Source organism: Rhinatrema bivittatum, chromosome 5 (assembly GCF_901001135.1).
Source record: "Rhinatrema bivittatum chromosome 5, aRhiBiv1.1, whole genome shotgun sequence".
Classification (NCBI taxonomy): domain Eukaryota; kingdom Metazoa; phylum Chordata; class Amphibia; order Gymnophiona; family Rhinatrematidae; genus Rhinatrema; species Rhinatrema bivittatum.
In genome coordinates this window covers 48,914,251-48,927,922 of record NC_042619.1, presented here as the reverse complement: position 1 = coordinate 48,927,922, position 13,672 = coordinate 48,914,251, and positions in this window count along the sequence as shown.

The following is a 13,672-nucleotide window of genomic DNA, read 5'->3' as shown; positions in this document are numbered from 1 at the left end:
GCAGTTCGGGGTACTACCTGGGTAGACGAACAGACGAACAGGAACAGGAGGACGCTGGAACTAGGAAGCAGGTACAAGGCAGGTACAGAACTGGAACAGAAGTGTCTTGGAACGAGACTTAGAACAAATACAGGCGCAGAGACAATCTAGCAAAAGCCGACCCGATTGACAAGGCAAGGAAGTGAAGGCAGGGACTTCCTTATAACAGACGCTCAATCAGGGTGCGCCGTGGAGCTAAGACCCGCCCTTGGCCCTACAAGAGGCCGGGCAGTCCACACACGCATAGGAGCGTGGCCGACAACGCCGAAGATGCCGAGCTCTGGCGTGAGGCCTGGTGCGCAGTAGAAGGCCCGGTGACCGCCGCCGCGGGAAACAGGGGCCTGGAAGTGCTAGCAGATGCTGCTAGGGAGGCCAACCTGGGACCTGCCGTGGGACCATGAAGGTGAGCAGGCCAGTGCGCAGGACGGGTGCGGACGGGGCGTGTAACAATACCCCCCCTTCTAGGTCTCCACCTACGTGGCTGTGGCTTGTCAGGATGAGCCCTATGGAAGTCTTTCAGAAGCTCTTTATCAAGGATATTATGGGAAGGTTCCCACAAATTATCCTCAGCCCCGTAACCCTCCCAGGCTAAGAGGTATTCCCATTTTCCTCGACGCTGCTGAACATCAAGAACATCTCTTACCTAGAGGGAGGAGTCAGGTTCAGCAGAGACCCGTGGAGGAGAGGGAACTTTGCGTGAGGGCCAGGAGAGGACCAACGGATTCAATAGAGATACATGAAGCATGTTATGGATGCCCATGGCACGAGGTAGCTGAAGTTGGTATGATACCGCTCCCACTATTCAGATTACAGGAAATGGTCCTATATACTTTGGAACCAAGTGATGAGAGGGGAGTCTCAGTCGTATGTGTCGGGCCCTTAACCACACCTTTTGGCCGGGACGGAAGAGTGGAGCAGGACATCTATGGATATCCGAGTTACGTTTGGAGCATTCAGCGGCTTGAGAAAGACGATCTTTCACCCAATTCCATACCTGACGAATAGTATGAGCCATGGATTGTGCCGCTGGAGATGGAACTGTCAAGGGAACAGGAAGAGGCAGGTGTGGCTGCTGTCTGAATACCACAGAAAACGGGGAAATGTCGGTGGCTGCAGCAACATGCGTATTGTGCAACAGCTCGGCTCAAGGAAGAAGATCAGACCAATTATCTTGCTGATCATTTACATAGGCGCGGAGGAACGTCTTCAGGGTCCGTTTGGTCATTTCCGCTTGGCCATTGGCCTGTGGATGATAGGCCAATGTGTAGCTTAGGGAGATGTTGAACTTCTTGCATAGGGAATGCCAATACTTGGCAGCAAACTGTGGTCCCCGATCAGAGATGATTTCCTTGGGGAGTCCATGAAGACGAAAGATGTTCTTTAAGAACAGTTTTGCGAGTTCCGGGGCCGAAGGGAGGCCCGGCAGAGGAATAAAGTGACCCATTTTTGAAAAACGGTCGATGATGCCCAAATCACCGGGTTGTTCTGGGAAGGAGGCAGTTCCATAATAAAGTCCGTCGAGATGCTCGACTATGGCTCGGTAGGTGCCGGGAGTGGATGCACTAAGTCCCAAGGCTTTCCGGTAGGTGGCTTCTGCTGAGCACAGATGAAACACGAGTCCACGTTGTTTCGGGAGTCTTGCACCATATTGGGCCACCAATAGTGTCTTCGCAACATCTCTAAGGTTCGAGCATGGCCTGCCAACTTGGAGTCATGAGCCCATTTCAGAACTCATTCACGTAACCTCTTAGGAACGACATTTTTTTCAGTAGGAACTATGGTGGTCACGGCGAGGGAAATACAAGCAGGATCAATAATGAAGCTAAGAACTTCAGGGACATCTTCAGGTTCAAAAGATCTAGATAGGGCATCAGTGCGAAGTTTCTTAGAACCAGGACGGAAACAAAGTGTGAAGTGGAATCATTCGAAGAAGAGTGCCCATCAGGCTTGATGAGGGTTCAGGAGCTGAGCCTCTTTCAGATCCTCAAGGTTCTTATGGTCAGTGAAGATGGTGAACTTGTGTTGCACCCCTTCCAACCAGGGGAGCTAGTCTTGGAGTGCCAACTTGACTACGAGGAGTTCACGGTCACCAATGGTGTAATGTTGTTCCCTGGGGGAGAACTTGTGTGACTAGAAAGAGCAGGGGACCAGTTTACCCTTGGGGGAAAACTGGCTCAAGACGGTTCCTGCACCAATTGCTTAGGCATCAACCTCCATGACGAAAGGACATGTGGGGTCTGGGTGCTGCATATAGGGGCCAGAGCAGAATGCTTCCTTGATAGTCTGGAAGGCAGCAAGTGCTCTGGGTGTCCATACCTGGGTGTTGGCCCCTTTCCTAGTCATAGCTGTAAGTGGGGCTACTAGGGAGGAGTAATTAGCGATGAAGCTTCGGTAATAATTGGTAAACCCAAGAAAGCATTGCAAGGCTCGGAGGCCTACTGGCTGGGGCCAGTCACGGATCTCCTGGACTTTCTCGGGATCCATGGAAAATCCTCGATCAGAAATGATGTACCCTAAAAAGGGTAGGCGATTACACTCAAACAGACATTTTTCTAGCTTGGTGTACAGGTGGTTCTCTCGTAGATGTTGCAATACGATCCTGATGTGATCGCTGTGAGATTCCAGGTCTTTAGAAAAGATCAAGATGTAATTGAGGTATACGACTATGAAAGCGTACAGAAGATCTCGGAAGACTTCGTTCATAAGGCGTTGAAAGACCGCTGGGGCATTACATAGCCCAAAGGGCATCACAGTGTATTCATAGTGACCGTCCCTTGTGTTAAATGCGGTTTTCCATATATCATCAGGTTGGATGAGTACCAAGTTGTACACACCCCTCAGATCCAGCTTGGAGAAGATTTGCCCTCTTTCAAGGTGATTGAACAGTTCGCTAATGAGGGGCGATGGATATCGGTCTTTGCGGGTTATGGCGTTGAGCCCCCGGTAATCAATACAGGGGTGTAGACTGCCATCCTTCTTCTGGACGAAGAAGAACCCTGCAACAGCAGGGGAATCAGATGGATGGATGAAACATTTCTCTAGGTTCTCCTTAATATACTCCGACATAGCCTGAGTCTCAGGCTGAGACAACAGGTAGGTTCTGTCTTTGGGAGGCGTAGTGCCCGGCAGAAGTTCAATAGGACAGTTGAACTTGCATAACGGAGGCAAGGTATCTGCTTTCTGCTTTGAGAAGACATCGTAGAAGTCAGAATACTGCGGAGGTAAACCAGGTAGGGTGACAGACTTCAGGACAGGGACTACAGGAGATACAGAATGCAAACAAATCTTCTGGCATTTGGAGCTCCATTGTACAAACTGTAATGTTTGGCAGTTGACCTGGGGTTCATGAGCCTGGAGCCAGGGCAGACCCAGAATAATCGGATGTGTTGATCGCTTCAATACATAGAAAGACATCCCTTCCTCGTGGAGGGTATCCACGGTCAGACGGACAGCCACTGTCCAATGAGTAATGAGTCCTGGGAGATGATCCCCCTCAATAGAGGCAATGCGAAAACTCACCTCCAATGGTTGAAGAAGGATGTTCAAGAGTTTGACGATGTCGTCCATAATGAAGCTGCCACTGGCACCAGTATCCACAAGAGCAGTGCTAGCGAAGGTGTAGGCCTTGATGCCTAGGGAGACAGGAAGCAAAAGTTGAGGGCCGGTAACAGTTGCGCCCAAGCTCGGGACCCCTGCTGGGCTCAGGCGTTACAGTTTCCCGGTCGCACCGGGCTGGACTGCAGACGATATCCAGAAATGCCACAGTAAAGGCAAAGCCCCTCCTTCTGCCGACGTAGTTGTTTGGTCGGAGACAAATGTCCACGATTCACCTCCATTGGTTCCACCGCGGAGGAAGGTGGTGGTGCAGAACTCTTCAATGGAGGATTGGAAACACTTGTGGGACGTGCTATAGGAGAGCGTGGAGCCTTTACTTCTAGGCGTCTTTGCCGGAGATGATGATCAATCCTCCCGGCCAGGGAAATCAAGTTCTCTAGAGACGTGGGAGTTTCACAGATGGAGAACTCATCTTTGAGAACACAGGAGAGTCCATCTAGGAAGATGGCTTGCAAACAATCTTCTTGCCATCCAAGCTTTGTGGACAGGGTTTGAAATTCCACCATATACTCAGAGAGGGGTCCTTGTCCTTGATGGAGGTGGAGCAAATTATGGCTGGTGACAGCCTGGCGGCCTGGGTCTCCAAAGGTCTGTTTGAACAGAGCAATGAAGTCAATTAACTTAGAAAGAATGGGATCAGAATGTTCCCATAAGGAAGAGGCCCATGCAAGGGCCTTCCCTTCCAAACGAGACAGAATGAAGGTCACCTTAGTGATTTCCTTCAAAAACAGCGAGAGTTGCAGTGCAAACTGCATAAAGCACTGATTAAGGGAACGCCGACAGGAGCGTGGGTCCCCATTATATCGAGGAGGTGCAGGAAGTGCCAAAGATGCTTTGGGAAGCATGGTGGCCGAGAGGCCCAAAGGATTGGCCAAAGCTGTATCTTGTAGCTGTGATCAAAGTTCTTCCACCGAAGAGGCCAGAGTTTCAATAGCTTGATGATGTTGTTTAACTGTGGCGGCCAAACCCGGTAGGGCCCTGGAGGTGGGAGACTCCGCCGAGTCCATGGCCTTGGCAACCTGTTACGCTCGGGGTGGACCCTTGTCCTGAGGCAGTGGAGAACCGCCTCCTGGTAGGGACAGGAGGGAACTGCCCCCGGGGGCGGAGCACTGGAGCAGACAGAGGCTAGGAAGAGCTTCACCACTAGAAGCCCGAGGTCCCCCCGGGAGGAGCCCATATGGACCCAGGCTGCTTGGACAGGTGGGCCTCGCAGGGTCTCCTAGGAGAGTGGAAGTCCGGTGTGCCCACGGACAGAGGGGGAGCGTGGTCAAGTTCGAGACTGGAGTTCAGGTGGAGCAAGAAGGACCAGAATAGCGTAGGCGATGACAAGGCTAGGAACAGAACCAGAATCTGGAGAAGAGGTCGAACAGGCAGAGATCAGAGACCAGGAGTCAGTCCAAGGAATGGTCAACAAAGCAGAGGTCAGATACCGGAGGTCAGACGAGGTCACAGGCAAGCTGGGGTCAGAAGGCAGGCAGCAGACAGATGAGTCGAGTAGCAGGCTGGAGTCAGGAGGCAGGCGGCAGGCAGGCAGGTCAAGAAGCAAACCGAGGTCAGTACCAGAGAGGCAGTCCGGGGTACTATCTGGGTAGATGAACAGACGAACAGGAACAGGAGGATGCTGGAACTAGGAAGCAGGTACAAGGCAGGAACAGAACTGGAACAGAAGGATCCTGGAACGAGACTTGGAACAAGACAGGAACAAGTACAGGTGTGGAGACAATCTAGCATAAGCCGTCCCGATTGCCAAGGCAAGGAAGTGCAGGCAGGGACTTCCTTATAACAGACGCTCAATCAGGGTGCGCCGTGGAGCTAAGACCCGCCCTTGGCCCTACAAGAGGCCGGGCAGTCCGCACATGTGAAGAGGCATGGCTGACAGTGCCGAAGATGCCGAGTTCTGGCGTGAGGCCTGGTGCGCAGTAGAAGGCCTGGCGACCGCCGCTGCGGGACGCCGGGGCCTGGAAATGCTAGCAGATGCCACTAGGGAGGCCGACCCGGGACCTGCCATGGGACCGTGAAGGTGAGCAGGCCCGTGTGCGGGACGGGCGCGGACGGGGCGCTTAACACCTCTCCTTTTGGCTTTTGCCTCCTAAATGCATAACTCTGCATTTTTTAGCATTAAATCTTTGCTGCCAGACCCTAGACCATTCCTCAAGATTCGCTAGATCCTTCCTCATATTTTCCCACACCTTCCTGGTTGGCTACCTTGTTGCAAATGTTCAGACAATCCTTCTGCAATATTGCTGCCAAAAATGTTGAACTGGTCCAAGGAACAGTCCTGGAGGCACATCGCTAATAATGTCCCCCTCCTTGGAATGAACTCCTTTTACACTACCCTTGTTGCCTCCCACTCAATCAATTTCTAACCCAGTTAGTCACTCTAGGGTCCACACCAAGATTGTTCAATTTATTTATGTCGCCTATGCAGAACATGTTAAAAGCTTAACTGAAATCTAGTGCTTCCCTTGATCCAACTCTCTGGTCACCCAATCGAACAGGCTGATGCAGGAAGCTGAGCATTAGAACTGTGAACTGAAATTGGACTATTTTTCTATTGCACAAGCAATTTTTTTTAAATTTCTATTTGCAGTAAGCTAATATTATGCTAATGCATCGGGAGATAAAATGTGCATTCAGCACAGGCTGATCACATATTTTAACTCGATGGGGGTGGAGTGGGGAGGGGGCTGCCAAAAACTAGTGTGGGGAACATGAAGCATGACACTGGCTGCCTCCTTAAAGGCTGTGAACTCGGTGGTGGGCGGCTGCTCTCTTTTTGTGGGCTAGTTTTCTTGTATTTCCTTTGAATGCTCAATGAGTGAATATTTAAAACAACACATTTTAATCCGAATGCTGTGCTGTTTTAATGTTGTTACAAACTTATCTGAGAAAAGTGATTAATTAAAATGTGTTTTCTCTTGTGCTGGGAGTGCATATGCTGCTTTTAATCTGAAGTTATTGCCCCTCCAGTTCAGGGCAGAAAACTTTACTCCATCTGACCAGGAATAAAATTTCCAGTGCTGCAAAAATGTGATCTAAGTCTACATACTTCTTTTCATCGGGGGAAGGGGGGAATGTTTAATGCCATCATTTGCATAGGAATTTCATGTGAGGGCGCTAAGCTGGCCGCAGTTTTTCATGCAAATTTTTTGAGCATAATTAAGGTTTATGCACACAAAATGTGCATTTACATGCAGTAAAACTGTGCATTCTGTTGAATGCATGTTATTGCATTGGTCTGAAAGAAATTAATCTGGTAAAAATCTTGCTGCCTCGGATCTTGCAGTCCATTGGAATTCAGAAACTGCACTATCCTCTGTTTTAGCAGGGATTCCATTAATTTGCTCTCCCCAGAAGACAGACTAACTGGCCTGTAGTTCCTAGCTTCTTCCTTACTTCCATTTTTTAAATAGGAATCACATCCACCTGTCTCCAGTTCTCCAGAATCTACTCAACATACCCTGTGGAGCATATTTATTATTTATTTATTTATTTATTTGTTTGTTTTTCTATACCGACATTCAATTCCGAATATCACATCACATATGGAGGCTGATTTTTTTTCTTTTTTTTTTTTTTTACAAGAGCCTTGCTAACATTGGTGGCTGTGGGAATTAATACAGGGCTTAATAATGAAACATGGAGGGAGGGGGCCTGTGTGTTGGCTAGAGCAGGAGTTCTCAACCCAGTCCTCAGGATACACTTAGCCAGTCAGGTTTTCAGGATATTCACAATGAATGTACATGTACTGCCTGAATTGTGAGCAAATCTGTTTCATGCATACCCATCGTGAATTTTCTGAAAATCTGACTGGCTATGTGTGTTCCGAGGACTGGGTTGAGAACCTCTGAACTAGAGTATTGGTCTTGTGGGAGTCAAGATTGAGGATGGCAAGGTCTACCAATGGAGGCAGTAGAGTCCATCACTTTAATGGATTTTGGGTATGCTTGGGACAGATATAGAGGGCAGTGGTGGAAAGAGGGTTGAGGCTAGATATAAGACATGGGGGAGGAGGAGTTGTTGGATTGCTTATGGAAATGTATACATATGTACCTAAAGCAGGCAAATATCAATTGAGTAGACTGGATGGACCAAATTGGTCTATATCTCCCATCATTTACTATGCTACAGTTATTTATTTAAAAAATTTGTATAACCACTATAGCGACACTTCTAAGCCATGAGCAAATAAAAACTCATAATCAAATACACAATATACATCATATCACAAGACAATAACATTTTCAAAATACATAAGCCAATAAAACAAGTAAAATACAAACAGCTGGTGAATGGACTTAACTATCATTACCTTCATAGGCAACAGAAAATAAAAGGACCTTTAATAATTTATGAAATCTTAATAATGTGTCTTCAGCTCAAAGTTCTAGAAGAAGGATGTGCCACCAAAGTGGGCCCATACTGCAGAATCTTAACGAACATCGTGGTTGGTAAGGAATTAGAGCAGATGACATGCAAGTTGGTGCGAGACCTCTTAAAACCTTATATATCAGTAACAACATTTTAAACATATTCCTGCGCTTCACTGGTAACCAGCGCAAACCCCTCAATTTCCAGCATGATGTGATCCTGAGCTATGCATGTTATCAGGCGAGCTGTGGAGTTGTGCACGGTGTGCAACGCATGCACAGTTGAATATGGTGACCTGATATAAAGACCATTACAATAGTCCATTGTAGAAATAACTAATGCATGGATAACAGATTTATAATCTGTCTGAGGGCAAGAATGGCTTTACCTGATGAAGCATTCTTAATTTAAAATATGATCCCCTGACTACATTTCTAATATGTGGAATAAAAGACAAACAAGAAGGTAAAACCACCCTCAAATTATGTGTTTGCTTTGCAATCTGAATTTATTTATTTATTTAACAACTTTTAATATACCGACGTTCGTATGGCACATCACGCCGGTTTACAAGTAACTCAAAATAAGGAGGAAATTACAATGAACAGGGGGCAGGGGGTGGGAGCAGGCGAGAAAGAGGAGAGGGGTGAGGGAGACAGGAGAAGAGGGAAAAGATAGGTAGCATGAAATAGAGAATAAAAGAACAACCGTTAAGAGAGAAGGAACTTATTTACAGAAGGATCTATTTACAATAGTTGCAACTAAAGTAAGATTGTTTACCTCAGTTTAACTGTATAATTTTGTAAATTCAATACCAATTGAACAACCTACGTTGTTCAATTGGAACAACGTCAAAGAGAAAAGTTCCTGGCACACAGGAGGAGGATGTCTCGCGAAATAAAGAACTTCAGTTTTGTATAAATATAACTTAAATTGAGTGTAAACATGACGCAACCTTTCCTGGATAGGGTTTCATTTTTTTACCTCAGGGTTGTAGGGCTTACGGATAGAGCACCTAAAGCCAGTGTTTGCCCTGTCTATTATGGACAATTCCTGAAGTAGTAATGTATTTATTTATTTATTTATATTCTACTTTTCGGCACTTCAGATTGGATTTCATTCAGGTACTGTAGACACTTCCCTATCCCCAGAGGGCTTACAGTCTAACCTCTAAATGCACTAAGCTGCAATGTTTTCTCACAGGAGGAGTCCCACTATTGCAGGAAGGTGTTGCCAAGATAGTGGGGCCCGTCCCACGAAAAAGCATTGTGGCTGTATGTCGCGTGGCTGGGACAAGGCCTGTTCGGCACCATTTTGGAAAATGGTGCTGACTGGGCCAGGTGCGAGGGTGCATCCGGCCCCAATGCGGGATCCCTTTCAAGGTATGGGGGGGTTGTGGAGGGGGTTGAGTATGGGGGTTTTGGAGGGACTTTGGAGGGACTGGGGTAGGGGTAGGGGTGAAGGTATGGACTTCAGGGGGGTGGGGGAAGTTATAGATTTCAGGGGAAGGTATAGACTACAGGGGGATGGGATGAAGGTATAGTCTTCGGGGGTGGGAGGTGGAGGTATGGAGTTTAGAAGAGCTGGGAGGTTAGGTGTGGAGGTATTGACTTAGGGGGGCAGGATATGGGTGGAGTGAAGGTATTGACTTCGGGGGCAGGGGGTGGAGGTATTGACTTCAGAGGGTGGGGGTGAAGGTATTGACTTTGGAGGGGCAGGGAGTATTGGTACCGGGGCCACATGTTATTTTGTTCTTTGGGGAGGGGGGAACGGGGTGCCAGGGCTGTCACCACACAGTTATTTCTTTTTACTTTTAAACATTTTGGGGTGTCAGTACCGCATTGACTGGAAGCCCCGGGTTGAGAAAGGGGTCAGCACTGACCCCCACTCAATCTCCCCATTTGGCCGTGACTTTTTTAAAAATAGTTTTCTGCCGGTTTAAATGCACAGCAGGAGCCTTGGGACCTGCATTAGGGTCCCAGGCCTCCTGCCGCAAATCTAACGCATTTCAAATAGGTGTAGATATTTTATCATGGCTGACCACATTCTTGGTCAGCGGCGATTAAAATATTTACATAACATGGACTAGTAAATAATGACCTTCTTTGCATTCATTCGAGTTATTCGTGCATGCAAATAACATGTAAAGAAGGTAATTGTAATAGGGGAGGTATCTGAGAGAGGAGATGTAAAATATCACTTATATCGTGTGATATACACTATATAACGCCTGTCAGAGCCTTAACGCAGTTTGATGAATCACCTGGTAAGTTTGCACCTGAGTCAGTGGAGGGTAAAGTGACTTTCTAAAACTTGAGTTTGATAACATTAGCAATGATTTCTATTTTATGACAGGTTCAAGAACTGAAGAAAAATATTCCCATTTAGGTATTCAGTTCCAAGAAACAGTCATCATTCCTTTTAAATAGTAGTTGCAAATATGAAACCTTTCAAATTTCTCAGTAAGGATTTAGAACTTGCATTCAATATTCTTAACTGCAAAATGTACAATTTTTTAATGCACTGAAATGACATAGAAGGAATATTTAACCTAAGGTTTTTTTTCCTATATACATAGAATGGGATAAACACCTTAGCGAATCAGGTCCAAAGTATTTCATTAGTCAATCTCATATCCATTTCTTCTCTTCCTTCCATCTCTCACTTATACTTAAAGAATCAAAAGTATATTATTAGGTTCGTCGAGTAAACCATACTTCAGATTGGCGCTTACTCTCTCCCAATTTACATGTGTTCAATAGGAAAAAGAAAATTTAGATTGTCAAAGCATAAGCTAATATCTCTGTAAACACACTGACAAACTGGGATAAATAATAATAATAATAATAATAATAATAATAAAAAGTAACTAGCTAGGAGAACAGCATCAATTTCCTCACTTCAGTAGTGTTTTATGAGGTCTGTTATTAACAAATGATCCATTGCTTTGTATCAAAAAATGTATACCAAGAGAATACAGACACTATAAATATGTCTTTAAGAGAAAGTAAAAATTGAAGTTGCCATGGCAAAAATCCTACTGAATATTCTTTATGTCTCTGTATTGAAGTTTTAGAGGAGACCTTCTGGGAGGAGAAAGCTAAAAACCAAAAATCGAGGCTACAGAGTCATATTTTATCTCTGTCTGCAGATTCCTGCTTGTATTGAACATTAAGACTAACTTACCTTTCTATATTTTTGTGAATTTTCTTCTGTCAACGGTATTAGTTCACTAGTTGGTTAATCTGCTTTCAGGCAATCCATCATAAAAGCACTAGTAAAGTAAATGCCATTTTTTTTAAAATGGATTGCTTCATCATACAATAGCTTTCCTCTTTACTTTCTCTGATTTCATATTCCTTGGCGTACCTTTGCAGAATGCCAAAGAAATCGAGAATTTTATTTGGAAGTAACCTTTATAGATGAAGAACAGAAGTGTGAATTTCATGAAATAAGGGAGTTCTAGTTATCATATGGTTATAGGGCACTTCAGTTGCAAATGTTCACAAAGATGAAAGGGAGGGGGCTTGGAGAAGCAAGGAATGATCAATTTTAGGACAAATGCAGATCAAATGTGATTTGTGAGCAGCAAAAGCACTTTGAACAAAATGTATTGCTGCATTTTAAATATATAAACAGCGTAGTGTTTCCCAGAAGCCCTAATGCATGTTGTACACTTTCTGCTTCCTGAAAGGTGAATTTTAAAAGAGACACACGTGCATAAAATGGTAGATGTACGTGCAAGTAGCTCTTATTTGCACTACCCCTATTTGATAAACCTCGCACATACACACATAAGTACTGGTACGCAAATAACTTTGCTCGTGTGAAAAGGGACCGGATTTGGGGCAGGTCAAGGGCATTCCTGGGCACAGCCAACATTTAAACACATAAATCCCATTTTATAACCTGTGAACTCAGCGCGCATAGAGCTGTTACCTGTGTATATTTACTTCTGCTCTTTATCGGGGGACAGAGGAATGTAGGTTGAAGAACCAGAGGGGTCTGGATGACCTACAGATAGACTGGGCAAATTGGTGGACCAATTGGTAAAACTGGTAATTTCCTTCATACGCACATGTTATAAAAAGTGCTCGCTTGCGCATGTGAAAGCCAAGCCCTAAGGAAAATATGCAAATAACATTTCCTCGTGAACTGCTTAAAATTCGGAGCACACATATGCACACTAGGCGTATTTCACATAATGCGCGTGCACTTGCGCAGACGGTATAAAATTCTATTGCATGTGTGATTGCATTCACATGCACACGCAAATGGGCAGGCACTTGCTTGTTTTAAAGCTACCATCCCACTGAGTGCAGGAGCAGGAATATTATCATGAAGGTTAGTCCTCTTTAGATATGACAGGTCTCTGCTCTGTAGAATCAGTAGCTAAATAACCACTGTAATGGGGTAACTATAGAATATGGGTAGAATCTGGTAATCAGAAAGAGCCCCTGTAAGTTAGATACCAGGGCGGAGATGTTACCCTTCTGAATTCTGAAATGTAAGAGGCAACATTCCATTGACTCAGTCCCTTCTTGTTTTGCTTCTTACTGGCACACCAATATTAAGTAAACCTTCTGAATACTGTTTATGCAATCTAATGACATTTTATAACCACTCAGAGCACTGGCAGCCCTGTTATTAATGAATTGCCATGTACTGAATGTTCTTTTGGTTCAGTCCAGAGTGTTAGCGTTTATTATGATTCTATTGTCTAAATCAAGTGGTTCCCACCCACTCCTGGGAGGCCACCCAACAGGTCTGGTTTTTAGGATAAATAACAAAATGCATGAACACATTGTATGTATGTAGGATATCCACAACGAATATAAATAAATAAAATAAATCTGTTTGCTTTGAAAACTGGAGTAACTTACATGCATAGCTACCACATAAGTTACCTGCAACATTATGAAATTATCTCCCCCCCTAAAGTAATGAATCATTTTGCAAGAATAAGCATGCAACAGCAACTTAGCTTCTTAATATTTTTATTCACATTAGACCATTTTAGCTTCATGTTAGTGTTAACACAGCCTAATGTGCTCAAGTGTATTAAATAATGTACATATTAGAGCATTATAGCATGAAAATGCACATTAACTTATGAATCTGAAAGAGAGTGAAAAGGGTACTCAAGTCCTGGTGCTCTTTCTCTTTGACAAGTGATGCAAAGAACACAAGTTAAAAGTATATGTGGACTTTGCACTAATGAGGGATCTTAGAAAATTGTCCCCTTGAATACATAGAAATAAAGGTCAACAAACACAAATAATAAAGGGGATGGTACAGCTCCCCAATGAGGAAAGGCTAAACAGGTTGGGGCTCTAATCAGCCTGGAGAAGACAAGGCTGAAAGGAGATATGATACAGGGCTATAAAATTTAGAGTGGGGTGGAATGGGTAAACAGGGAAACATTATTTTACCTTTCAAATAGTACTAGGACTATGGGATACTCGTGAAGCTAATAGGTAGTACATTTAAAAAAAAATTGAAGAATTTTTTTTTTCACTTAGCACCCAATTAAACTGTAGAATTTGTTGCCAGAGAATATGGGGAAAACAGCATAGCTAGGTTTAAAAGAACTTAGACATGCTCCTAGAGGAAAGGCCCATAAACTATTACTAGCCGTGTAGACTTG